At 39.5% G+C, this 27,662-nt stretch overlaps 1 long non-coding RNA gene across 1 annotated transcript in view; it reads right to left on the bottom strand.

Moving 5' to 3' along the window:
- The window catches only part of LOC105463294 (uncharacterized), a 444,863-nt gene that overhangs the window by 235,423 nt on the left and 181,778 nt on the right, over nucleotides 1–27,662 (bottom strand). The window lies entirely within an intron of this gene.

Raw genomic sequence — 27,662 nt, 5'->3', positions numbered from 1 at the left:
GCATAATTGAACAATTCTGTGTTGTATATTTAGCAACTATAGCAGAGTTGAATTTAATTCAAATGAACTGAGCAGAACTTGCTCCAGCCCATAGCAACTATAATACTAGAATATTTCACCACCATTCAGAAAATTGGGCTCACAAGATTGGATTTTGGAATCTCAAGAGTCAAGATTTCAGCAACTCCTTATTTAAACAATTCTTAGGCAAATTATGTATCACACTCTGTTACTAGAAGCTCTGGCAAGTATCTACAAGTGAAATAGTCAAAAGCAACTGCCTATGTTTATAGGTGGTGTGTCATCAAGAAGTGGCTATAACATGCTGCAGTGTTAGCTCAAGCCTCTGGTTTAACCACAGACCCTGAATCAATAGCATCATTGGTTTGCAGATTCAGATGGAGGAATGCATGCAGAATACGAATTGCAGATAATAGTATGAATTGGGTTTTTTCCTTCTGAAGCTACTTGGTTTCTATAATACCTCCTCTATCCAGCATTAGATCAATTCTATTTGGCAGTTGAGCAGAAGTCTGTTGAATAAAAAAATGAAAGATTGCAGTTGTCTTTTGGGGAAACTCTTCCCCTGTTCAATAAGATGCATTTTCGAAGGGATAAGAATAAACTTTGATTTTTTAAAAATAGTCAGTATTTATGACTCAAAAGTTTAGCAAAACAAGACTATATGCTAACTTTGTCAAGTAAGATTTATACTCATTCCTAAGAATAAACCTATCCCTGGGAAGAAACATCACTGGAAACCACTAGTTACTGCTAGCCACAGCAAATCTGGGTTTCATCAATGAGGCCACAGAACTCACTGAACACCACCTCACCCTTCTATTGGGTACACATATACCACCCAGACAATAGCATCTCAGCAGCCTTCTTACTCTTGACCTAGTATGTCCTTCCCCAACCTTGCAGAAGAGCCTCAAGGTAAAGAAAATACATATGATTAATACACATGCAATGAAATATTCAGTTTCAACAGATGTCTGGAAAATACAAATTACAACATGATACTATTTTAGACTTATTTAATTGGCCACAATGGTATGACAATGTTTAACAACACCAAGTGTTGGCAAGAAGGTAGATGAAGGGGATTGAGAGGTAAAGACAAACTTTTCAAGACCAATCCACTGTGGACTGATCTCTGAAAAAAGGATGTGGCCTCCTACAAAGCTCCATGGAAAACAGGTTTGTTAAAAGACTTAAGACATAGTCTGTGACTATGCAAGATAACTGTGACCTACTCTGTAATAGGGTGAACAGAGGCGATTTTCAAGCAATATTCTACTTCTTATATTGGATGGAGGGTCTTCAAATGTTTCCGTATTGTTGAAAATAAATAACTGTAAACATATAGACAACAAAAAAAGACTATTCATGAGCCAATGATAAGAGTGTGTAATGACTAGAGTCGATGATTAATCCAATCCTCTACTCCTGAGTCAAAACCAAAAGCAAAATGTCAAAAAATAATTGGGATTTAAGATAAGGTATAGGAAGCACCTAAATTAACATAAATCCCAATAGTAATTTGTGATGTAGTGTACTGTTTATATACATTTTTAAATTTTCTGTATATTATAATGTTTTGACATCTTAAAAAAATTTTTTTACTGGGGAGAGTTTGCCTCTCCTGGGCTAACCAATTCTTAGATAGCAAAGGGCTCAGCCAGGAGCATGCCTTTTATGTGCAAGCTAATCAATCCAGAGCCTCTAGCCGGCCCATCCTCTATCTGGCCCACACACCCCAGGAGGCAATATTTCCCGCTTTCTTTATCCCAGAGCCAGGGACCAGGCAACTAGGGACCACCCCTATAGTTTAAAGTCTGCTGAACTTATTCAAATTAGCCCATCCTAAACTAGATACCCTGCCCTGCCTAGCGTTTCCCATGGAAACCCCAATCTAGGCCATTGCCTTCGCCTCTACACTGCCCCTGCCCTTCCTGCCTCCTGGCCCACGTTGCTCTCTGTGGCATTCCATACCTCCTGTTTTAAGGACCTGTGAGTATTACAAATTTTGTTTTCCTGTGGATTCCTTCAGGACACACTAGACTGGCCATCATATAAAAGAACACAGAACATGTAGCTATTATCGTATCTATATTTCACGTAAATCAGCAGGCTTAGAGAAGCTAAGAGAATCACTCAGCACTAAGTATCTAAGAAGAATTAAACATCTTATTTGGACCTAAATCTGTCTGATTATGTACTACCATTAAGCTGAGTTACAGTAACAAATAAGCCCCAAACATTCTGTGGCTTAACAAAATAGATATTTATTTCTTATTCATCTGAAGGTCCAAAGAGCATTATTTGAGTCAGCGGAGTGGCTCTCTTTTATGTGATCATATAAGGACCCAAACTCCTATTTTATGGCTCTGCAGCTGTTCAGATTCTCATCATTGTTTGTAGGAAACAGTATGAAAGAGTACAGTGTGGTGACTTCTACAGGCTAGGTTTGGAATGATACTCATTATTGCTATTCTCATTTTTTTTTTTTTTTTTTTGAGATAGGTTCTCGCTCTGTCACCCAGACTAGAGTGCAGGGACACAATCACAGCTCACTGAAGCCTTGACCTCTTGGGTCCCCCTACCTTAGCACCCCCCCCAATTAGCTGGGACCACAGGCATGTGCCACTATGCTCAGCTAATTTTTTCATTTTCATGTAGAGATTGTGGGTCTCACTATATTGCCCAGGCTGGTCCCAAACTCCTGGGCTCAAGTGATCCTCCTGCCTCAGCCTCCCCAAGTGCTGGAATTACAGGCAAGAGCCGCTGCACCTGGCTGCTCTCATGTTATTAAAGTGAACTTAGTCACATACACCAGTGCACTTACCTGGGAGGGTGGCTCACAGAAATGTGGGAAGAGTGAATTTGAATGGACAACTGATACTTCCACCAGAGGCTCCAAATATTAAGTTCTTTCCAATGTCACAGTATCCTTCTTATGAAGATAAATGGCAAAGGTAAAAAATGACATGGAAATATCACATGATATTGGCAAGCCATGGGTAACAAGTTCTGTGTTGCTGGGGTACATGTGCTCTCTGGACTAATGTGCTGATTTTGCTAGCATATAAAAAAACATACCTCAAGCAAAGTTGTGTGAGGTACTTCCTCATTATGCTGAAATCCATGGATGCCCACTAAACAACTGCCTTATAAAAAGAACTGGTCATCCTACAATTAGTAACTATGAAGGAGGGAAGGGAATGTATTGATTTAGTGAGTATATGTATGCTTTGGAATGAATACAGTGAAATAATAAAATATAAAAAAATCATAACATAGAAAATCAGTGTATTTTGGTTGCTGTTCAATATCACCTTTCCTGGGTCACATTTGATTTTGGCCAGATAGTCACTGTAGTCCAAAATATTGACGAATAATCAATATGATAGCCACATTCTTCAAAACTAGGATGTATAAAAACACAGGGTTATTCAAACAAAATCAAAAGTTTCTGCAAACAGTATGATTAAGTTTTTAAGGGACTGGCAAATATTCCTTACCCAAGCATGTGTCATGTTGACCTAATCAGTTATCTCTTTCAATTTTTAAAAATAATAATAGTAACCCTTTGTAAGTACTTACTGTGTGCTAAGACCTTTATATACATTATATCATTTAACCACAATGATGTTATGAGGAAGTTATGATTCTCAGCTTTAGGATAAAGATATTGAACTTAGAGAGCTTAAACTGCCTAAGGTCACTGAGCTAGAAAGTAGCAGAATCAGGATTACAGTCCAGATATCTCCAACTCCAGCACCCTCATTCTTCCCCATCATGATAAGCAGCAAGAACTCTAGCTCAGAGTCAATAATGTTAATTACAATGTGTCAAAAAGGAATGATGTTTCTTTTTTTTGGTTAGAGCATTTCTGCTAGGAAGACTACAGCTGGTACTATAAATGGATGAATATAAGTGACATTCTAGCATCTCAGGATGGTTCCAATTTCCCACTCAGTTCTGACCCACCAGGGCACACAGTGCCAGATAGCTAGACTAATATTAGAAGAGATTAAGATGTTTTCTTAATTTAGTCTTTGTAGAAACACTGCTTATCCCTACACTCCCATCTGTTTTGGAATTTTAAGAGTGTGCATTTTTAAACCAGGATGGGACTTTTCCAGAGCACTCAAATTACATCATGCAGAGATAAGAATTTCTCTAGTGGCATGGCTTCTTTTGACTGGAAAACCCAGACTTCTCTACACTAAGTAATATGAAACTGAACTAAGACTTTTCCCATCTCCTTAGAATTGACTGTTGCGACCCAATGCTGAAGACAAAGAGGTATTAAATACCTCCACATTTTAAAAACAGCAGAAAATAAAGATGGGCCAGAGTCTCCCCAAAGCTTATTTCAAAGCAGTGGAACTGGCTCTTCCAACTCTGATCATGTCTCAGCTACTTAAATCATCTTCCTCTCTCTCCCTCTACAACCTCCAGTCTAAATAAAGAGAAAGTTAGAGAGACAAAGGTGTGTGGGAGGAGGGAATCATTGGTCTAGAGTTAAGTGCTGTACCTCCTTCTCAACCCTTGCTTCCTGTGGAAGAGAGAAAGATGTCATCTATTTTCATCCCAAACCAAGTGAGAATGGCACTCACAGAACCACTTGAAGAGGCTGAGGGTGCCTGCACCCGTGTGGAATTGTCATCTTACTCACTGGATAGACCTGTGTTTAGGTAGCATGAATGCAAATCTGACTTTTATGTCTTTTAGAAGGGGGCAAAGGATTTGAAAGAGATGGCAATGTGGAAGTGGGAGCACCATAGGTGAAGCTTAGCAAAGGTGTGCAAAATGTTCGAAGTTAAGTGGCCATTGCAATAGATACTTAAACAGGCAACATCTTTCTGATAACACATCCAAAAGGGCAGGGCACCCAGTGTGATATCAAGAGCATAAAGAGTCCATGGGGTGGACTTCCAGGAGCACAAGATGAAGGGGTTCAAGAAAGTTGAGCCAAGAAGAATCTCATAGTAGAAAACTGGGCAGTAAGAAAACCTTGAAGGACCCCCTTTCCTCTCACAATGGAGCCAGTATGTAGATGTTTGCCATACAAGGGCATCAGCAGTCAGTCTTAGACATAGACTCAGAGACTGCCAAAGACATGTACAACTGCCATGATCTGCTGAATTAGAGGTGCTTGTCCTATTCTATCTTTTTCAATTCTAGAAAGACCAAGTAAATGAAAAGAAAGAACAGATCTTTGCAGGGGCCCCAGCACTGGGGCCACCTGAAGTTAGATGCAGAAGGCTGAGATATGAGCAGTAAGTTGAATATGACATCAAAGCTTTCCATTCAACTACACTGGATTGGACTTCTTTGTACCTGAAATTTACTGGAAACCTGTGAGATTGAAGGTGTTTTAGATTACTAGATGTTGGTATTTAGATGTCATTAGATTATTTGCAAATAGTCGTTCCTTTCCCCTTGACCTCCTCCAAAAAGGAATTTACTTCCCTGCCCATTTATGTTGGGCTTGGTCATATGTCTTGTTTTGACCTATAGGATATTGACAGATCCCATATAAGCAAGGACTTAAAAAGCACTGTGTGGATTGGCTGGCCCTCTAGCACTCCTGCCTTTTGCCATGAGAAGAACATGCTTCAGGTCATAACTGGTTCAAGGATAATGGGAGGCATGTGGTGCAGACATAAATCCAACTCACACACTGCAGCCAAGCCCACTTAAGAAGAGCTGGAGCCCAGGCAACCCGTGTACTTATGAGAAATATATAAATAGATATGTTAGCTTAGCAGTTTCACCATATTGATAGGCATGAGGTTGTTTACCTTTTCAAGTTTTTTAATTCACAGAGTGCTGTAATAAACATCATTTTGCATATATGATTATACATATCAAAAATTATTTCTATAAACCAGAAAACTAGAAGAGCGACTTCTGGGCCAAAATCCTCACAGATGGTTAATTTTATGTGTCAACTTACCTAAGCTAAGGGATGTTCAGATGGCTGGTAAAATATTTCTAGGTGTGTCTCCAAGGGTGTTTCTAGAAGAAATTAGCATTTTTGAACCATTAGATGGAATAAAGAAGATCCACCTTCAGGATTGAGGGTGGACATCATCTAGTTTGTTGTGGGTTCAAATAGAACAAAAAAGGCATAAGAAAGGCAGATTCTCTCTTTCTCTCCCCCTCTGTCCCTCTCTCCCTACTTGAGTTGGGGCATCCTTCTTCTGCTGTTCTTGGACATCAGAGTTCCTGGTTCTTAGGCCTTCAGACTCAGACTTACACCAACACCACCCCTCACTCCCTGCCACCCCAGTTCTCAGATCTGCAGCCTCAGACTGGGAGGATATCATTGACTTCACTGGTTCTTAGACCTTCAAAGTTGGACTGAATTACACCACTAGTTTTCCTGCTTCTCCAGATGGCAGATTGCATATTATAGACGTCTCAACTTCCATGATTGTGTGAGCCAATTTCCATAATAAATCTCTCTCTCTCTGTCTCTCCATATATATCTGTATATCTTATTGGCTCTGTTTCTTTGAAGAACCCTGACTAATAAACTGTCTAAGTTCCTTGGAAAAAATATTATAACTTTTTATGTCAACACTATTTACATCCCCATCTACTGGATATAAGAGCACCTGTTTCGCCATGCCGTTCTAAGTCAGGCCTTAACAGTGTTTTAAAATTTTACCAAACTGACAAGTGAAAAATAGAATCTCATTGTTTTAATATCAGCAGTTTAAAATGATGAGGTATTCCTATGTGCATACATGAAAAGGTTTCCACAATAAAAGCAAAATAACAAGCATAAAACTGTATGTATCATGATCTCATTTCTTATTACACACACAAATTTATATGTGCCTTATGTACAAATGTGTGTATGTATGTGTATGTAGGCATACTTTTATGTAAGTCTATATACGCATTAAAAATCTGAAAAGATAGTCACCCAATTGTTACTATAATTATCTCTGATAAGTTAGTTTGGGGACAAAGGATTAAGGACAAAACTTTAACTGTGTACTTTATATACTTCTGTATTGTTTAAAATTTTATAATCATGTAATACTTTGTAACAAAAGGAAGTGACATAAATAGAAATACTTCTTTAAGTATAAAACAAAGATCTTCATTATCTGGAATTATGTAGCCATCATCTCCATTTAATAATTTCTCTTATTTCCAACCTTATTGAGATAAATAAATAAATTGCTATATTCACATGAGGTATCACAATTCATGTGTACCTGGCATATTTATCAGTAGTGTTATTTAACTTAGTAATATCAAATGTGGCAAGATATAAATTGAAAAAATTATCAATATTATTTACTGATAAGGCAGCTAATAAGAATTATCTTACGAATTAAAGAGAAATGAAATAAAAAGAAAACGTCATGCTGCATGTATCTGTGACTGAGCTCATGAAAGTAACCAAGCAATGTTAATGTACTATAAAACAAATGAGTTCCAGATTTCCATTTGTATTTCAGAAGGCATTAAGTCTCAGAGATCTGTGTGCATCGTTTTTTAAAGCCATTAATGGGCCAGCCTTTTAAGTAATTTATTAGGAGAGCAAAACAACTTTTCCACTGAGATGTTTTCATATATTCAGCTTATCTATCTAAAAGCATCTCAAAATTTAAAAATCACTTCCACATTTGCAAATCAAGTACACATGTCTGGATGAAGCATTTTTTAGTGGCTTTTGATATTCAACATGACATATTTTCAAGTAGGAAAAGATAAATAGTATTTTAAGGAATTGAGATTTGGCTAGCCAAATAATGAACCCACAAATTATTGTTTTAAAAATGCTTTATATAGAGTGTGCTAACTTTCTTCTCCCACTGTTCAAATCACACAGTGAGTGGAGTCAGGAGTTGCCGTCTCTGTGCCAACAATGCAATCAGAGCCTGGGCAGCCAATTGAAAAATGATCATGAGAGGAAAAAAAAAAAAAAAAAGAACATTATAGAAGCCTTTACAACTAAGAACAAGCTGGAAACCATCATTCTGAGCAAACTATCGCAAGGACAAGAAACCAAACACCACATGTTCTCTCATAGGTGGGAATTGAACGATGAGAACACTTGGACACAGGGTGGGGAACATCACACACTGGGGCCTGTCATGCAGTGGCGGAAGCAGAGAGGGGTAACATTAGGAGATATACCTAATGTAAATGATGAGTTAATGGGTGCAGCACACGAAAATGGCACATGTATACATATGTAACAAACCTGCATGTTATGCACATGTACCCTAGAACTTAAAGTATAATAAAAAGTATTGGGGGGCGGAGCAAGACGGCCGAATAGGAACAGCTCCAGTCTCCAACTCCCAGCACGAGCGACACAGAAGACCGGTGATTTCTGCATTTTCAACTGAGGTACTGGGTTCATCTCACTGGGGAGTGCCGGACGATCGGTGCTGGTCAGCTGCTGCAGCCCGACCAGCGAGAGCTGAAGCAGGGCGAGGCATTGCCTCACCTGGGAAGCGCAAGGGGGAAGGGAATCCCTTTTCCTAGCCAGGGGAACTGAGACACACAACACCTGGAAAATCGGGTAACTCCCACCCCAATACTGCGCTTTAAGCAAACAGGCACACCAGGAGATCATATCCCACACCTGGCCGGGAGGGTCCCACACCCACGGAGCCTCCCTCATTGCTAGCACAGCAGTCTGTGATCTACCTACGGGCAAGGCAGCAGCAAGGCTGGGGGAGGGGCGCCTGCCATTGCTGAGGCTTAAGTAGGTAAACAAAGCTGCTGGGAAGCTCGAACTGGGTGGAGCTCACAGCAGCTCAAGGAAACCTGCCTGTCTCTGTAGACTCCACCTCTAGGGACAGGGCAATAAAAAACGCAGCCGAAACCTCTGCAGATGCAAACGACTCTGTCTGAGAGCTTTGAAGAGAGCAGTGGATCTCCCAACACGGAGGCTGAGATGTGAGAAGGGACAGACTCCCTGCTCAAGTGGGTCCCTGAGTAGCCTAACTGGGAGACATCCCCCACTAGGGGCAGTCTGACACCCCACACCTCACAGGGTGGAGTACACCCCTGAGAGGAAGCTTCCAAAGCAAGAATCAGACAGGTACACTCGCTGTTCAGCAATATTCTATCTTCTGCAGCCTCTGCTGCTGATACCCAGGCAAACAGGGTCTGGAGTGGACCTCAAGCAATCTCCAACAGACCTACAGCTGAGGGTCCTGACTGTTAGAAGGAAAACTATCAAACAGGAAGGACACCTACACCAAAACCCCATGAGTACATCACCATCATCAAAGACCAGAGGCAGATAAAACCACAAAGATGGGGAAAAAGCAGGGCAGAAAAGCTGGAAATTCAAAAAATAAGAGCGCATCTCCCCCAGCAAAGGAGCGCAGCTCATCGCCAGCAACGGATCAAAGCTGGACGGAGAATGACTTTGACGAGATGAGAGAAGAAGGCTTCAGTCCATCAAATTTCTCAGAGCTAAAGGAGGAATTACATACCCAGCGCAAAGAAACTAAAAATCTTGAAAAAAAAGTGGAAGAATTGATGGCTAGAGTAATTAATGCAGAGAAGGTCATAAACGAAATGAAAGAGATGAAAACCATGACACGAGAAATACGTGACAAATGCACAAGCTTCAGTAACCGACTCGATCAACTGGAAGAAAGAGTATCTGCGATTGAGGATCAAATGAATGAAATGAAGCGAGAAGAGAAACCAAAAGAAAAAAGAAGAAAAAGAAATGAACAAAGCCTGCAAGAAGTATGGGATTATGTAAAAAGACCAAATCTACGTCTGATTGGGGTGCCTGAAAGTGAGGGAGAAAATGGAACCAAGTTGGAAAACACTCTTCAGGATATCATCCAGGAGAACTTCCCCAACCTAGTAGGGCAGGCTAACATTCAAATCCAGGAAATACAGAGAACGCCACAAAGATACTCCTCGAGAAGAGCAACTCCAAGACACATAATTGCCAGATTCACCAAAGTTGAAATGAAGGAAAAAATCTCAAGGGCAGCCAGAGAGAAAGGTCGGGTTACCCACAAAGGGAAGCCCATCAGACTAACAGCAGATCTCTCGGCAGAAACTCTCCAAGCCAGAAGAGAGTGGGGGCCAATATTCAACATTCTTAAAGAAAAGAATTTTCAACCCAGAATTTCTTATCCAGCCAAACTAAGTTTCATAAGTGAAGGAGAAATAAAATCCTTTACAGATAAGCAAATGCTTAGAGATTTTGTCACCACTAGGCCTGCCTTCCAAGAGACCCTGAAGGAAGCACTAAACATGGAAAGGAACAACCGGTACCAGCCATTGCAAAAACATGCCAAAATGTAAAGACCATCAAGGCTAGGAAGAAACTGCATCAACTAACGAGCAAAATAACCAGTTAATATCATAATGGCAGGATCAAGTTCACACATAACAATCTTAACCTTAAATGTAAATGGACTAAATGCTCCAATGAAAAGACACAGACTGGCAAACTGGATAAAGAGTCAAGACCCATCAGTCTGCTGTATTCAGGAGACCCATCTCACATGCAGAGACATACATAGGCTCAAAATAAAGGGATGGAGGAAGATTTACCAAGAAAATGGAGAACAAAAAAAAGCGGGGGTTGCAATACTAGTCTCTGATAAAACAGACTTTAAACCATCAAAGATCAAAAGAGACAAAGAAGGCCATTACATAATGGTAAAGGGATCAATTCAACAGGAAGAGCTAACTATCCTAAATATATATGCACCCAATACAGGAGCACCCAGATTCATAAAGCAAGTCCTTAGAGACTTACAAAGAGACTTAGACTCCCATACAATAATAATGGGAGACTTCAACACTCCACTGTCAACATTAGACAGATCAACGAGACAGAAAGTTAACAAGGATATGCAGGAATTGAACTCATCTCTGCAGCAAGCAGACCTAATAGACATCTATAGAACTCTCCACCCCAAATCAACAGAATATACATTCTTCTCAGCACCACATCGTACTTACTCCAAAATCGACCATGTAATTGGAAGTAAAGCACTCCTCAGCAAATGTACAAGAACAGAAATTATAACAAACTGTCTCTCAGACCACAGTGCAATCAAACTAGAACTCAGGACTAAGAAACTCAATCAAAACCGCTCAACTACATGGAAACTGAACAACCTGCTCCTGAATGACTGACTACTGGGTACATAACGAAATGAAGGCAGAAATAAAGATGTTCTTTGAAACCAATGAGAACAAAGATACAACATACTAGAATCTCTGGGACACATTTAAAGCAGTGTGTAGAGGGAAATTTATAGCACTAAATGCCCACAAGAGAAAGCAGGAAAGATCTAAAATTGACACTCTAACATTGCAATTAAAAGAACTAGAGAAGCAAGAGCAAACACATTCAAAAGCTAGCAGAAGGCAAGAAATAACTAAGATCAGAGCAGAACTGAAGGAGATAGAGACACAAAAAACTCTCCAAAAAATCAGTGAATCCAGGAGTTGGTTTTTTGAAAAGATCAACAAAATTGACAGACCACTAGCAAGACTAATAAAGAAGAAAAGAGAGAAGAATCAAATCGACGCAATTAAAAATGATAAAGGGGATATCACCACCGACCCCACAGAAATACAAACTACCATCAGAGAATACTATAAACACCTCTACACAAATAAACTGGAAAATCTAGAAGAAATGGATAATTTCCTGGACACTTACACTCTTCCAAGACTAAACCAGGAAGAAGTTGAATCCCTGAATAGACCAATAGCAGGCTCTGAAATTGAGGCAATAATTAATAGCCTACCAACCAAAAAAAGTCCAGGACCAGATGGATTCACAGCTGAATTCTACCAGAGGTACAAGGAGGAGTTGGTACCATTCCTTCTGAAACTATTCCAATCAATAGAAAAAGAGGGAATCCTCCCTAATTCATTTTATGAGGCCAACATCATCCTGATACCAAAGCCTGGCAGAGACACAACAAAAAAAGAGAATTTTAGACCAATATCCCTGATGAACATCGATGCAAAAATCCTCAATAAAATACTGGCAAACCGGATTCAGCAACACATCAAAAAGCTTATCCACCATGATCAAGTGGGCTTCATCCCTGGGATGCAAGGCTGGTTCAACATTCGCAAATCAATAAACATAATCCAGCATAGAAACAGAACCAAAGACAAGAACCACATGATTATCTCAATAGATGCAGAAAAGGCTTTTGACAAAATTCAACAGCCCTTCATGCTAAAAACTCTCAATAAATTCGGTATTGATGGAACGTACCTCAAAATCATAAGAGCTATTTATGACAAACCCACAGCCAATATCACACTGAATGGGCAAAAACTGGAAAAATTCCCTTTGAAAACTGGCACAAGACAGGGATGCCCTCTCTCACCACTCCTATTCAACATAGTGTTGGAAGTTCTGGCTAGGGCAATCAGGCAAGAGAAAGAAATCAAGGGTATTCAGTTAGGAAAAGAAGAAGTCAAATTGTCCCTCTTTGCAGATGACATGATTGTATATTTAGAAAACCCCATTGTCTCAGCCCAAAATCTCCTTAAGCTGATAAGCAACTTCAGCAAAGTCTCAGGATACAAAATTAATGTGCAAAAATCACAAGCATTCTTATACACCAGTAACAGACAAACAGAGAGCCAAATCAGGAATGAACTTCCATTCACAATTGCTTCAAAGAGAATAAAATACCTAGGAATCCAACTTACAAGGGATGTAAAGGACCTCTTCAAGGAGAACTACAAACCACTGCTCAGTGAAATAAAAGAGGACACAAACAAATAGAAGAACATACCATGCTCATGGATAGGAAGAATCAATATCATGAAAATGGCCATACTGCCCAAGGTAATTTATAGATTCAATGCCATCCCCATCAAGCTACCAATGAGTTTCTTCACAGAATTGGAAAAAACTGCTTTAAAGTTCATATGGAACCAAAAAAGAGCCCGCATCTCCAAGGCAATCCTAAGTCAAAAGAACAAAGCTGGAGGCATCACGCTACCTGACTTCAAACTATACTACAAGGCTACAGTAACCAAAACAGCATGGTACTGGTACCAAAACAGAGATATAGACCAATGGAACAGAACAGAGTCCTCAGAAATAATACCACACATCTACAGCCATCTGATCTTTGACAAACCTGAGAGAAACAAGAAATGGGGAAAGGATTCCCTATTTAATAAATGGTGCTGGGAAAATTGGCTAGCCATAAGTAGAAAGCTGAAACTGGATCCTTTCCTTACTCCTTATACGAAAATTAATTCAAGATGGATTAGAGACTTAAATGTTAGACCTAATACCATAAAAATCCTAGAGGAAAACCTAGGTAGTACCATTCAGGACATAGGCATGGGCAAAGACTTCATGTCTAAAACACCAAAAGCAACGGCAGCAAAAGCCAAAATTGACAAATGGGATCTCATTAAACTAAAGAGCTTCTGACAGCAAAAGAAACTACCATCAGAGTGAACAGGCAACCTACAGAATGGGAGAAAATTTTTGCAATCTACCCATCTGACAAAGGGCTAATATCCAGAACCTACAAAGAACTCAAACAAATTTACAAGAAAAAAACAAACAGCCCCATCAAAAAGTGGGCAAAGGATATGAACAGACATTTCTCAAAAGAAGACATTCATACAGCCAACAGACACATGAAAAAATGCTCATCATCACTGGCCATCAGAGAAATGCAAATCAAAACCACAATGAGATACCATCTCACACCAGTTAGAATGGCGATCATTAAAAAGTCAGGAAACAACAGGTGCTGGAGAGGATGTGGAGAAATAGGAACACTTTTACACTGTTGGTGGGATTGTAAACTAGTTCAACCATTATGGAAAACAGTATGGCGATTCCTCAAGGATCTAGAACTAGATGTACCATATGACCCAGCCATCCCATTACTGGGTATATACCCAAAGGATTATAAATTATGCTGCTATAAAGACACATGCACACGTATGTTTATTGCGGCACTATTCACAATAGCAAAGACTTGGAATCAACCCAAATGTCCATCAGTGACAGATTGGATTAAGAAAATGTGGCACATATACACCATGGAATACTATGCAGCCATCAAAAAGGATGAGTTTGTGTCCTTTGTAGGGACATGGATGCAGCTGGAAACCATCATTCTTAGCAAACTATCACAAGAACAGAAAAACAAACACCGCATGTTCTCACTCATAGGTGGGAACTGAACAATGAGATCACTTGGACTCGGGAAGGGGGAACATCACACACTGGGGCCTATCATGGGGAGGGGGGAGGGGGAAGGGATTGCATTGGGAGTTATACCTGATGTAAATGATGAGTTGATGGGTGCAGCACACCAACATGGTACAGGTATGCATATGTAACAAACCTGCACATTATGCACATGTACCCTACAACTTAAAGTATAATAATAATAAATAAATTTTAAAAAAAACATTAAATTCATAAAAAAAAAGTATTGTAAATACATCTGGATATGGAAGAAATATGAGACTTAGAATACAGCTTCAAGTAAGCAAAAGACATTAATATACTCTCCCAAACATATACAAGTTTGCCCACAGAATTGCATGCATTGGACCGTGTTGTTGAAGAGATTTCACTGTAGCGTATATTTTCTTCCAGTCACATTCTGAATTCATCTTCTACAGCATATTGTCAAATATTAAATCCATTTGCCCAGTCGTATGTTGAAGTCTTTGATTGAGGTATTCAACAAATGCCCCACAAGTAGAAAAAAGCCTGGAGAGCACTTCACTTGCTGAACAACAAATCAGCCAACAGAATTATCTGTTACTTTATAGAAGTAACTTGTTTGCTTACATGCAGAAAAGATTCATATTGGAGATAGAAAAAGATAGCAAGGAAAGTGCCCTTGGGTCTCACTAGGTTTCATAGAACTGCCTCAAAGAACGAGAGACAATGTTTCACCTTCTGGATCACTTGTACCTTTGCTTTGAGACTCAGACAACACTAATTAATTTCAAGGTGAATCTGTAAGATTCAGACCAATGTTACAGTGTTGATTTGGGCACCATTTGATAATCATAAGAAGGCATCAGTTTATGTTATAAATGTTACCTATGTCCTCAAATTCATAGGCAACATTTATTCTGTCCCATTTCCAAAATTTTGAGTTAACCTCAGCCACCATCAGTTTGTTACACATCTTTTTCTTTTTTTCTTTTTTTCTTTTACTTTTTTCTTTCCTTTTTTTTTTTTTTTTTTTTTTTTTTTGACAGAGTCTTGCTCTGTCACCCAGGCTGGAGTGGTGCAGTGGCAAGATCTCAGCTCACTGCACTGCAACCTCCACCTCCTGGGTTCCAGCAATTCTCCTGCCTCAGCCTCCTGAGTAACTGGGATTACAGGTGTGCACCACCATGCCTGGCTAAATTTTTTTTTTTTTTTGTATTTTTAGTAGATACAAGGTTTCACCATGTTGTCCAGGCTGCTCTCGAATTCCTGACCTCAAGTGATCTGCCCACGTCAGCCTCCCAAAGTGCTGGGATTACAGGCATGAGCCACCGTGCCTGGCCTGTTACACATCTTTCTGAATGTAGATATTCTAAACACTAACTTTTGGAGGTCTTAGAATAGGCTGAACTCTACTTTACATCATTATTCATTAATAAAGCTATTTGTTGCAATACATGCTTGACATAATTTTAGTCAACACTACAGAAATTCTCCTGCTTTGTGTTCAACAAGTGCTTGAAGGCATGCATATCTAAAACCAAATCGGTATTGTACATCACTGGGTGTTCTGGAGAGTAGAGTGAAAGTTGAAAATAACTGAGGACAGGCATAGCTCTTGGAAAGAAGTATAAAGAAAAAAACTTTCTGTCTTCTTTTTTGTTTGTTTCTTGGTTTTTTGTTTGTTTGTTTGTTTTGTTTTTGTTTTTTTAAGAGACAGGATCTCATTCTGTTGCCCAGGCTGGTCTTGAACTGCTGGCCTCAAGCTATCCTCTTGCCTCAGCTTCCCAAAGTGTTAGGATTACAAGTACATGCCACTGCAAGTCACTGTCTTTTGAGACTCCTCAACTTTCCCTCCTATACATTTTAATCGAATCCAATAATAGATGTTGCTCCCCTTTTCATGTGCTACTATCCTCTGCATGATTTGATACCTGCCTGTCTCTCCAACTTCATCTCCTCCCATTTGCACCTTTATCACTATGTGCATTCACAGTGGCCTGCCTGTTCCTCAGATGCACCAAGCTGATCCTCGACCCGAACATTTTTCCATTGCCCTTTTCCCTGCATGGAATGTTTTTATTCTCTCTCTAGCCCTGTTGTTCTCTCTACCTGGAATGTTTTTACCTTCTTCCGAAGGCTGACTTCCACATCATTCATGTCTCAGCTTGAGCATTTTCTTCATTTGAAAAAAAAGCTTTATCTGATCAACATAACTAATTTATTTTTATCAAATTTCTGTCCATCCTATTATACCACTAAAATTAACTTATCAATTAATTTCTGTATTCCTTAACAGAATAAAAGCTCCTTAAGAAACATCTTGAGGAATTTATAGTGGACTAGACATGCTCATTGAATAAGTGAGTAAATGAATATTATCAACAATTTAGTCTCTTCACTTTTACGTAATGATGAAGAGATCAGGTTTTAAAGTCAAAGTTCATTTGAATCCCAGCCTCTTTCATTATTAGCTTAGTAAACTTGGGCAAGTTACCTAACTTCTCTAAGCTTTAGTTGCATCATCTGTAAAGTAGAAATGATAGTATCATTGGGTTTTGTGAATATTAAATAAAGTACAGCATAAAACATTGACTGACATGTCTGCCCTGCAATAAATATTCAGTAAACATTGGGACAAAAGAATCCTTCCTTCACTCAAAGGATATTTGCATCTGAAAAGATTTCAAGAATAGGCTAAATTTTACACAGATGATTCTGTGCCTGGCTACCATAAATGTACTTTGTTTAGGGAGAGAAGAAAGCTCATTAAGAAGAGAACTAGCACTCCTCACATTAAACTTTGAGGATAACATTACTGATGGAGAAGCAAGCAGGAACTATCTGTTGCAGGGTGAGAGATGGTCAGATTTTGCGAAGAGAAGGTCACTTGGCTAGTGAGTAGAAGGTCTTAACCAGTAGCATTTCCTGGATGAATTTACCACAATCAAATATTGGCCATGCAGGTCAAGAAAATATCAGTCTCCCAGGGCTGATAACACTTACTGAGACTGCCTCATAATGTCATATGAACAAAAGGCCATTTGTTGAGTTATAGTAAAAACCCGAACTTTCCAATGTCAAATACTTATACTAGCCTGAGCAGTCCATTCTTTTCTTCTAAGGAAAAAAAAAAAAAACCACTTGAAAATCAGATTTTGTTGTAAAAATGGTTTTGGCAAGGGAAACGATTTGTAGGTCTCAGATGTTACTGGATACGTGCTGTAGAGACTAATACTTCCATCTGTACTGCCAAATCCTCGAGCTAGCACTGGAGCGATGCTATCAGCTTTCTTCCCCTAACTCTTGTTTGTCAATGTTTCTTCACTTTTCAACTAATCCATTCCCTAGATATCTTAATATCATTTATCTTCCAATGGCTTGGGTCTTACTGGCTCAGCCAGGTGATAGCATATTCTCTAGGATGGAAGAAACTTTTCAGCCATGCAGTTACATGATAATTTTCTAGATAACTTTCTACATTTTCCACAATTGCGTTTTCAAAACGTCTTATTTTTTTCTTTTTCCTTTTATTTATTTATTTATTTATTTATTTATTTTTTATTTATTTTTTTTTTGAGACAGGGTCTCACTCTGTTGCCCAGGCTGGAGTGCAGTGGTGCAATCTTGTCTCACTGCAACCTCCGCCTCCCAGGTTCGAGCGCTTCTCCTGCCTCAGCCTCCTGAGTAGTTGGGATTACAGTTGCCCACCACCACACCTAGCTAATTTTTTGTATTTTTAGTAGAGATGGGGTTTCACCATGTTGGCCAGGCTGGTCTCGAATTCCTGACCTCATGATTCGCCCACCTCGTTTTTAAAGTCTTATTATGCCTTAGTGTATTCCATGTTTACTATCTAAGTTTATGTGTTAACACATTGAAAATTGTGGACAACTGTAAGAATAATAAAGATTTGCAACTATTTTGACTGTTCAAAAATATTCCAGTTTTCTTCCTCCCAAGAGCACAGAAGGATTGCAGTCCCTATCTCCTTGAAGGGATGCATGGCCATTGACTTGCTAGACTAATGAAATGAGTGGAAATGATATGTGGCACTTGCAGGTGGCAGTCTTTAAATTCCAGGCATGATTGGCTGTGCTTGCTTTCTCTCTGCCACAGCATTAGGTGATGGTCCAGGCAGTAGAAGTGACATCGGTTGGATGTTTGTTCCCTCCAAATCTCACGTTAAAATGTGATCCCCAAATGTTGTAGGTGAGCCCTAGCGGGAAGTGCTTGGGTCATGGGAGCAGACCCCAGGGTGTTGGTACCATCCCTGCAGCAATGAGTGAGTTCTCGACCTATTAGTTCACATGAGAGCTGGTTATTTTAAAAAGCCTGGCATTTCCCTTTCTTCCTCTAGCACCATGTGACAAACCCACTCCCCCATCACCTTCTGCCATGAGTAAAAGCTTGCTGAGGCCTTCACCAAAAGTAGGTGCTGGTACTGTGCTTCTTGTAGAGTCTGTAGAACAATGAGTCACAATAGACCTCTTCTTTTTCATAAATTACCCAGCCTTGGGTATTCCTCTATAGCAACACCAAATGGACTAATACAAGAGGCTTCATCAATTTTAATCCCCAAGCTCACTGAGTAGATCCCCCAGGTGACTCATGATGAGCACATCATGTATGTGAGAAATAACTCTCCTTTGTCTTAAGCCACTAAGATTTTGCAGTTATTTATTTACATACCATGACTTAACTCATTACAACTAATATAAAGATGCAAACTTCTAGGCTGTCCTCTGATTATATCCATTTTTGTTTTAGTTTAGAATTATCTCATGTTCATCACCTATAAAATTAGTGTGTAAGAAAGTGTGAAAGGGCTTCCAAGTTGCAAATTACTATATACTTCTAAATTTACCAATTATTTCCCTAGGCTCTGACTTTAAGTTGATGTCCATATTGACAAATCTATGTTTTCATTCAACAGCCTGTTCTGATGCATTTTCAATACATTTGTGATCTGATCACAGGACTCTCTTTTTGGGAGATCTTTTTGAGAAAGGACTCCTTTTTGTTGGTATAAAGGAAAACTGTAGACAAAACCTTTGCTAATTTTCCTAGGGATTTGAGCTTATAGAAACAGGATTCAGCAAAAGTGACTTTTTGTTAGTAATTAGTAGGGTTAAAAAAAAAGCTATTTGTAGCACTATGAAGCAAAAAATTAAAAAAAAAAAAAAAGAAAGTCTAGCTGCTGAGAAAATATTAAGGAGGGAGAAAATGGCTCATTTAAGGCATGTAACAACACTGAAATACTTTAGGAGAAAGAAAAAGTCCTCGCCAGAGTTAAAACATCTGTTATTATAAATTACTGAGAAAAGAGCAACGCTTATACTGTGTATAAATTACCAACCAATGGAATATATTCACGGGTGACAACTGTTTCGAATATAAATTATCACTCATCATTAAGCTTTATTCAATTACCCAAGCAAATGAGAGAGAAAATGCCACTGAATCTTGTACATGTCTTTATTTCTCATGTGTTCATCTTGAAAACTCAAGACATTCTTCACTGAGGGCAACATATGGAATGACTAAATCTCAAGTATTAATTCAAAGCCATTTTTCTCTCCACTATCCCAGGATACAAAATGCAGCTGAGAACAAAGTCAGAGTATAAAACACAGACTTTCTTCCCCTAGGCTCAGATAACAGACACGCAGCCAAATGGAATTTTACCAAACTTTCTAAAATGAGTAACACTGTGTGAGCACTGTTCCCTTGGGAACTTTATGAAAATGAGATATCTATCACAAAGGTTTCTCCAAGAAAAAAATTCCTTCAAAAATGGGCATTTGTTATGACCTAGAAAGAACTGTAGAAAATTACAAACACCTAAGAATAGTTTAAACTAAAAAAAAAAACTTGAATTTTCCCTAAATATGATAATAAAAAAAGAAATTAAAATTTATTGAATGTCTAGTACTCATTCTTTCAACAACATTTATTGGTTGTATATAAGATGCCAAGAACCATGCTAGATGCTTTCACATGAACTGTCTCATTTAGTCAAGAACTCTGTAAAATACATATTAATTTATAGATGAATGGCTTGCCTAAAGTCACACAACTAACAGACTCTTTTATGTGAGAAGTATTTAAGGGACTCTACTATATGCTGGCAATTTTTTTTTTATTATTTGAGATGGAGTTTCGCCCTTGTTGCCCAGGCTGAGGTGCAATGGCACCATCTTGGCTCACGGCAACCTCCACTTCCCGGGTTCAAGCAATTCTCCTGCCTCAGCGCCCGAATAGCTGCGATTACAGGCATGCACCACCACACCCGGATACTTTTGTATTTTTAGTAGAAACAGGGTTTCTCCATGCTGGTCAGGCTGGTCTTGAACTCTCAACCTCAGGTGATCCGCCCACCTCGGCCTCCCAAAGTGCTGGGATTACAGGCATGAGCCACATGCCTGGCCCCATGCTGGTACTTTCCTGTGCACTAGAGCCCATCACTAACATTTGGGGGACTCAGGATGAGCATACAAATTGAGGTCCCTATACCAGATGTCTAAATTTTTAAAATTATAAACGCTGGTGTGCTGGAGCCAGGTACAGGCCATAGGCCTCTCTTCCCAAATTCAGATTTATTAATGTTGTACTGGTAGCTTGAAATCAGCCATGGTGGGAATATTTAGACCATGGTAAAGGGCAGACACTACAAATTGTCTTTTTGTTTGTTGGTTTGTCTTTAGAGAGCCTCTTTTTAAGCATTTACAAGCACAGCACTTCTTATAACAACCTAACCTTTGAATAAAATATGTTATACTCCTTAATTTTTAAAAATATACCTTCATAGTTACATGGAAGGCCAAGTTTGAATTTAGTCCCAGATTCCTACTTGTTCCACACCAGAATTTGGCAGAGGAGAGAGAGCCATTCCCCAGAACTATGCCCCCTCACCTGCAGGATGAGGCCCTAGCCCTCTCCACTTCTCATCACATCCCAAGTTTCATCACGCACTGGGAAGGAGTTCATGTGAACCCCTGTGGACACTCCAGCACACACATCAAAGCTTTGTCTATCTGTACACCACACACACATAGAAAGAGCTGCCCTAGGATCACCTCCCTGGGCCTAGGGGCATATACACCAGGGGTACAGAACAACCTCAGTCGACTGGATGAAGGGAGAGAATACTCACAGATTCTGGAAGCAGACACAAGTCTTTAAAGGTCTGAAATTTCAGCATTATCTAGAAAAGAAGGACGGTGTAGGCTCTGGGTAAGTCCCTTTTTCTTACCAATAAATCACCCCTTAGAGAGTGGTGCAGATGGAAGACACAGGGCTCAGGATGGAGGCCTCTATTGCCTGATCTAAGAATGCTACTAAATACAGAAGTTTCAAAGCCCTCATGGAACTCCTGTTCCACTAAGGTAAGTTATAAAATCATCAAAGTATTTTAAAGATCTAATTGTTTATACTAACACCCCTTTTTAGCTCAAGTAAAATATTAGTAATTACCATTTATTGGCAGCATACTATTTACTCAGAGCTTACCAAGTTCTTGGAGACTGAATGACTAAAAATTCAGGGCCTAGGTGTTAATTTTGGTAAGCAAAACAATTAGTGATATTTATTTATCACAAAATAATTGTCATTGGAAGGACTCAGAGCAGTTTCGCATTCCATGAAAAAAGTGCTCCTTCTACCTGCCCAGCTGAATCGTTTTGCAAATTGTGGATTAGTTTTGCTCCCCGATCATGGCACATGTCACCATGGGTAATAAGAGCACTTTCATTATTTACCTAAGAATTTAGAAATATACCTTCATAATAACCTGGAAGGCAAAGTGTCAGCAACACTGGCTGTGATACCAATGCTGCCTCTTACATGTTTTGCAACCATCTGTAGTTCATGAAACACTATGGTCTCATTTTCTCCATCTGAAATCTAGAATATTAACATTGTTCACTACTTCTAGGATAGTACATTTAGAGGCTGTATGTGAAGGCAAGCTGAAGCCTGTAAAAAGTTAACATAGAGAAAAGAGAGTCCTCAGGGAAATGCTTTCTTTTTCTTTTTTTCTTTTTTTTTTTTTTTTTCAGTCTTAAAGAGGCTTTCACAGCCAGGTGAACCAGCTGCCACCAAGGGACCAAGACAACTGGTGCACTCCCAACAGATCTTCGGAGGGAAGGCACCAAGAGTGGACGGAGGGAAGACACAGAAGCTGGATTGAAGTGGGAGGAAGCTGGGAACCGTGCATGGGGCTATCATGCACCAGGACTCATTCCTGGCCCCCAAAAACTTCGAGGGAATGGGTAAGTTGAACCAGTGAGGAGAAACCCACTCTTGCCATCAGCCTCTGGAATCGCAGTGGGTGGAGACCCCTCAAACACCACAGACACTTGAGTTGGCAGGCAGAGCTGCTTAGAGAAGTGATAGGAGCAGCATGCCAGTGGAAGCAGGGCCTACAGGGTTTGGCGTGGGAGTGTCTGTAGCAGAATACAGCCAGGGAAGCCCATCTTCCTAGGTGCAATTTGCTCCCATAGGAGACTTTAGCTCTAGGAGAATTGTCTCGGACCTGAACTCTGCAGCAATGTCTTGCCCATAAGACTGTGTCAGTAAGACCTAAGCACCTGTTGGACTCATGGCCTCTCCCAGGACCAAACCTAGCCACACCTGCTTGCAGGGCAGCTACAGGGTGCCACGGGGGCTGCATCATAGCTCCTGCACTGGCTGATGGTGCCTGGCCCTCACTGCCGTGCACCAACCTGCCTGCTCCCTCCCCATGCTGCAGCTTACCTTGGGCCCACAGCAACCCCTGATACGGCTTTGCTGGCACATATGTACCTGGGCAGGTTTTGCCTTCCTTGTCCCACACGTTTATGTATGCACCCTGCCTGTTACTGATGGGGTGGGAGTGCACTCTGCTCACCCTCCTGGACCATCACTGTAGTAGAGCCTTGGCAGGCACAAAGCCAACCAGCCCCATCCCCTGCTTAGCCCTGGTGCCAACACTACCAAGGGAGTGAAACTATGCACAGAGAACAGCAGACCCTCCCCAACCCTGAGTGACTACTCTTGCCTGTGGCACACAGAAAACACACAGTCTTGCACCTACAAGCACTCCACCCGCATGCTAACCCCATCACCAGTGCCACCACAGGCACGGTTGCCAGCAACACCCCCCCACCACCACCACCACCATGAGCCATGCTGCCTTCACGACTGTGGTGAATGCCTGCATGGAGGGAGGCCTGGGCACAACTAAGGAGTACGTACCCACTGTGCTGCTGCCACTGCAAATGAGAATGGATCCTGCTGCTACTGCAGGATGGCTGCTGCCACTTTGGCTGACACCACCCTTTTTGCAGACAAACTCCCCTTTTTGCAGACAAAATAATACTATATCTAGAAAACTTCATAGTCTCAGCCCAAAAGCTCCTTAAGCTGATAAACAACTTCAGCAAAATCTCAGGATAAAAATAATTGGTGTACCAAAATCACTAGCACTCCTATACATCAACAATAGTTAAGCTGAGAGTCAAATCAGAAACTCGATTCTATTCACAATTGCCACAAAAAGAAAAAAATACCTATGAATACAGCTAAAAGATATCTGCAAGGAGAACTACAAAACATTGCTCAAAGAAATCAGAGATGAAACAAATGAAAAAAAAGTTCCATGCTCATGAATAAAAACAATAAATGTCATTAAGATGGCCATAATGTCCAAAGCAATTTATATATTCAAGGCTGTGCCTATCAAACTACTAATGACATTCTTCACAGAAGTACAAAAAATATTTTAAAATTCATATGAACCGAAAAAGAGCCCTAATAGCCACGAATATCCTAAGCAAGAAGAATTGAGGAGAAGGAACTCCCTCTTCTCCAAAGCTGGAGGCATCATGCTAACCCCAACTTTAAACTATACTATGGGGCAGCAGTAACCAAAACAGCATGGTACCAGTACAAAAACAGACAAATAGGCTGGTGGAACAGAATAAAAACCCAGAATAAAGTGGCACACCTACAACTAGCTGATCTTCAACAAAGCTGACAAAAATAAGCAATAGGAAAAGGACTCCTTATTCAATAAATGGTGCTGGGATAACTAGCTAGTCATAAGCAGAAGATTGAAAATGGATGCCTTCTTTATACCATATACAAAAATTAACTCACAATTAAAGACAAAAATGTAAAACTCAAGACTATAAAAACCCTGGAAGACAACCTAGGCAATACCATTCTGAACACAGGAATGGGCAAAGATTTCATGATGAAGATGCCAAAAGCAATTACAGCAAAAGCGAAAATTACAATTGAGATCTAATTAAACTAAAAAGCTTCTGGACAGCAATAGAAACTATTGACAGAGTAAACAGACAGCCTATAGAAATGAAAGAAAATATTTGCAAATTATGCATCTGGCAAAGGTCTAATATCCAGCTTTCATACGGAAACTTAAGCAAATTTATAAGAAAAAACAAACTACATTAAAAAGTAGGCAAAGGACATGAACACTTTTCATAAGAAGACATACATGCAGCCAACAAGCATATGAAAAAAAGCTCAACATCACTGATCATGAGAGAAATGCAAATCAAAATCACAAAGAGATACCATTTCAGATCCAGTCGGAATGGCTACAGTTAAAAAGTTTAAAAAAAAAAAAAGATGCTGGTGAGGTTACAGAGAAAATGCTTATATACTGTTGATGGGAGTGTAAATTAGTTCAACCATAGTGCAAAACAGTTTGATGATTCCTTAAAGACCTAAAAGCAGAACTGCCATTCAACCCAGCAATATCACTACTGAGTATATACCCAAAGGAATAATTCTATCATAAAGACAAATGCAAGCATATGTTCATTGCAGCACTATTCACAATAGCAAAGACATGGAATCAACCAAAGTGCCCATCAATGGTAGACTGGATAAAGAAAATGTGATACATATACATCACGGGATACTATGCAGCCATAAAAAAGGATGAGATCATATCCTTTGCAGCGACATGGATGGAGCTGGAGGCCATTATCCTTAGCAAACTAATACAGGAATAGAAAACCAAATATTGCATGTTCTCACTTATAAATGAGGGTTAAAAGATGAGAACACATGGACACACAGAAAAGAATAACAGGCACTGCATCCTATTGCAAGGTAGAGAATGGGAGGAGAGAGGTGATCAGGAAAAATAACTAATGGGTATTAGGTCTAATACCTGAGTAACAAAATAATCTGTACAACAAACCCCCAAGACATGAGTTTACTTATATAACAAAGCTGCATCTGTAACCCTGAACTTAAGGTTAAAAAAATTAATTAAGGTATAGTTGGCAGGTAAAAATTATATATATTTATGGTGTACAACTTGATGTTTTAATGTATTATATACTATGAAATCATGAAATCAAACGAATTAACATGCCCATCACCTCATATACCTATTATTTTATGTTGTGAGGACATTTACTATTTAGTCTCTTAGCCATTTTCAAGTATATCAGATATTATTATTAACTGTAGTAGAGTAGATCGCCTGAACTCATTAATCCTATCTGACTAAATTTTTGTACGCTTTGGCCATCATCTCGCCACTCCCCTGTCCCCACTCTCACCCCCTGACAACCACCATACTACTCTATGCTTCTATGAGTTTGACTTTTTTAATTGCCACGTGTGAGTGAAATCATGCAGTGCTCATATTTCTGTGCCTGGCTTAATTCACTTAGTACATGTCCTGCAAGCTCATCCGTGTTGTCACAAATTATAATTCTTTTCCAAGACTGAATAGAATTCCATTACATGCACACACACACATACACAGACGCACACACACAACATATTTTCTTTATCCATTCATCTATTGATGAGCCCAGGTTAATTTCCTTTATTGATTATTGTGAACAATGCTATAATGACATTGGTCTAGGCAATGGTTTTTTGTATATGACACAGGCAAAAAAAAGCACAAATAAATGAGGCGGCATTAAAAAAAAGCTTTTGCACAAACAAAGCAACAGTCAACAGGGTGAAAAGATAATCTATGGAATGGGAAAAAATATTTGTAAACTATCCATCTGACAAGGAGTATCCAAAATATATAAGAAACACTCAACAGCAAACAACTCAATAGAAAAAAAAAATCTGATAAAAAATAAACAAAGGATCTGAATAGACATTTCTCAAAAGAAGACATGCAAATGTCCAACAGATATATGAAAACAATGCTCAAATCACTACTCATCATGGAAATGTAAATTAAAACTCAAACTACAATGAGAAACTATCTTACACTGTTGGAATGGCTTTCATCAAAAAGACAACAGATGAGTATTGAAGAGAATGTAGAGAAAAAGGAATCCTTGTACACTAATATGGTTTGACTCTGTGTCCCTACTCAAATCTCATCTTGGATTGTAATCCCCATAATCCCCACATGTCCAGGGAAGGATCTGGTTGGGGGTGATGGATCATGGGAGAGGTTTCCTCCATACTGTTCTTGTCATAGTGAGTGAGTTCTCACAAGATGTGATGGTTTTACAAGGGGCTCTTCTCCCTTCATTCATTTGCTCTCTCTTGCCTGCCACCATGTAAGATATGCCTTTGCTTCTCTCTTGCCTTCTGCCATGATTGTAAGTTTCCTGAGGCCTCCCTAGACATGCAGAAGGATGAGTCAGTAAACTTGATAAATTACCCAGTCTCAGGTATGTCTTTATAGCAGTGTGAGAATAGATTAATACATACACTGTTGCTGGAAATGTAAACTGGTACAACCATTATGGAAAACAGTATGGTGGTTCCTCAGAAAATTAAAAATAGAACTATCATATGATTCTGCAATCCCACCTCTGGATACATATCCAGAGGATATAAAATAAGCATGTCCAAGAGATGGCTGCACTCCCATGTTCACTTAAGAAGCTTCTTACAGTGGAAAGCAGCGTTTTGATTATTTGCCTATTTGTGAGAATCGATTCTTTATGTGCAAGTCTGTAAACTTTATTAACAGATTTACTTGTTGGTTTATTTGTTGTTTGTTTTATTTAATCATTCCATTAGAAAACACATATATTCGGCACATTCTTGTCAGCAACTTTCTTAAAGCTGAAACAGAATTTACCTAATTTATTCCAGTAATTGTTACTAAAGTACAAAGTGTAAAGGAAAAATTAATTGTGTGTATTTCTGTGATGTCATGAATTATTATGCTTTTGGCAAACCTATAACTTCAGTTACTGTGGGTTTAAGATGCTGGTCACATTTATGACGGCACCCCACATATACACACCCTCCTCTTATACATGGAAAACAAAACCTGCTGTTGTTTTCACTGGATAGTGTGTGTCAATAATTTGACCTGGAGACTGGGGGGAAGAAAGGAGGAAAGTGGAAAAGAGGTTCCTTTCTTCAGATTCAGGGAAACAGTTTAAATTTTATTGTTAAAGGATCTGACAAAGCATCATTTAGGGAGGGGATTCTGCCATTC

This window comes from Macaca nemestrina, chromosome 12, assembly GCF_043159975.1.
Source record: "Macaca nemestrina isolate mMacNem1 chromosome 12, mMacNem.hap1, whole genome shotgun sequence".
Lineage (NCBI taxonomy): Eukaryota > Metazoa > Chordata > Mammalia > Primates > Cercopithecidae > Macaca > Macaca nemestrina.
The sequence above is the reverse complement of the archived record's forward strand: the minus strand, read 5'-3'. Positions and strand labels throughout refer to the sequence as shown.